Genomic DNA, 2487 nt, shown 5'->3' on the forward strand with positions numbered 1-2487 from the left:
GATCTGAGTTTTTACAACAAGGGCTTTACAGCGACCACACTATCAAAATGTAAATCACCTATCTAACTCACTAATCTATTATAGCCAAATACAAAGACCTGCAGCAAGAACAATCCTCTCCTGTAGTCACCCCTTTGAGAACCCTCTCAAAGTACAAGAACTCCCTGTTCTTCTTCCTGGCAACACGCATAGGGTAGTACAAGACACAGATTGTGAAACTTCTTCTGATCACACAGCAAACATCTCAGTTGCGCAGAAAGATCAAAATCTTCAAATCAGTCAATCTTGTCTCTCAAGAAATCTTCAAGAATGGTCCACCACTTCAATTTCTTGTTTCTTGGAGCGTTTGCTCACCTCTGTAAAACTTTTAGCACAATCTAAATCAGATATGAAAATTTTAATCTCAAATTGTCTTACAAAAATCCAATTAATGCGTCTATATATAGTTTTAGTCAATTCAGACGCAATTTAATCGATTACTCTTTTAATCTAATTAGTTACATTAAATACTTGTAACAGATTTATAACCAATTAAGCTCCTTAACTGAATTCGCAATTAATGCAATCGATTTCCATTTAATGCTTAGTCAACACATTTAAAAATATGACCGTTGAAACAATTATGATAAGCATGAAACAATTTTCAAATCAATAACAAACTTAATTGAATACATAATCCATGTAATCGATTAAGCTTCAACACTTAGCACATTTTTGAAAACTTTTTCTATCTAATTCACAACACAACACATTTAAAAAGATATATGCAAACACAAGTATTTTAATTGATTTACTAATTAATATAATCGATTCAAAACAAGTTGTTTGCCTCAGTTTAAAAACACAAGTTGTCTGATGGCCTGAATTGATTATCACACCTTTGTAATCGATTTAGTCATTCAGATATGCTTTTGTCCACATGATTTCCTTATCACCAAAACATACAGTATGCATACACAAATATGATCACTTTACTAACAGAATATGCAACAATCAATAGATTATATGTTCAACACATGTGACAATCACAATATGTGCATATTTCACAATAATCATAAACACATACAACATATGACATATACCTCAATATATATTCATGTGTTTTTATTATCAATGTGTTGTCATCATCAAAAACCACTATCACGGGGATTGGGTTCAGCTATCATAGTGCTCCCCCTATCAACAATCTCCCTTTTTTTTGATGATGCATAACTATGATTATCAAAACCATGTTTGTACAGTAGATAATCAACAACAGTTTACACAGTTTCAACCATGCTCAATTATCTCAATCAAGTTTCAATAACAAAAAAGGATATGTAATATGATGTAATTGAAACATAGTTAATAAATCATGTAGAGATGCATCAAACAAATTGTCAAAAATATAATCATGCTCCCCCTTTCAATAATATTCATATGAATTTAGCATTTTCAACATTTGAACCAACATATAATAGCATATAATACTCCTCCTAGTGATGTAATAGAGTACGTATCATTATGCATATCAAATTTCATTATTACAGATGCATAATAGAGATGTAATAGAGTACATATCATCTAGATATGTTCAAGCAGTGTACCATACAAAATTACATTTACAGTATCAGAGCAACTTAAATACAACTTGAAACAATTAAAGCTAGTTTAATTACTCATAATCTCATTTCAGATTCACAGCGGATTAAACATATTGAGATATATTATGAACAAATATATCACTAATCATTAGTCAAGGTTAAAAATATGAAAATCAGAGGTTTAGAGACTTCAAACCAATTAACGAATCATAATCGATTGTTGCTTCCTTTTAATCGATTTCATGCTGTAGAGTAGTGTAAATTTCTCCTTTTAGCTCAGCCAACAATCAATATTCTTGCATAACCTTTCAAATTCATCTAGATCAAGCATTTTAGTATTTATGCAGTACAATAATCATTATCACAGTTTATGTATGATTATGCAATAACAAGATGTAACAATGAGATATGAAAAATGCATACATACATACATACTAGTGGTTGAATTTATTATTAATCAGCTCAATGCAGTCAACCACAATTCACACAGGTTGATTAATAACCAGAAATATAATTTTCATTCATAGTCCAAACGATTAGAACAAGACGAAGCAAAATATATGGCATGTAAGGCCATTCATTACAAAACAAGACAAAACAAAGTAAAAGAAACTTTAGTAACTATGTTTATATTCTTTTCTTTTTCTTTAAGTTACAGATTATCATGTCACTAGCACTTTCTTCCACAACATTATCTTCTTCACTTTCTTCTTCTTCTTCATTCCCTTTGGCAGTACTCTCTTCTTCACCACTCTCTTCTGAAGCCCTATTTTCCTCATCAAAACCATCCATGTTCAGATGCTTTTTGATTGCCATAACATCTTGACTAGTGTTCTGACAGAGAATTTTCAGAGAGCGCAATTCCTTCACCATGTATTTTTCAAATTCAGAACGAGGTCGATAA

This window comes from Vigna umbellata, chromosome 8 (assembly GCF_029865625.1).
Source record: "Vigna umbellata cultivar VRB3 chromosome 8, Vumbellata_1.0, whole genome shotgun sequence".
In the NCBI taxonomy this organism is placed as follows: domain Eukaryota; kingdom Viridiplantae; phylum Streptophyta; class Magnoliopsida; order Fabales; family Fabaceae; genus Vigna; species Vigna umbellata.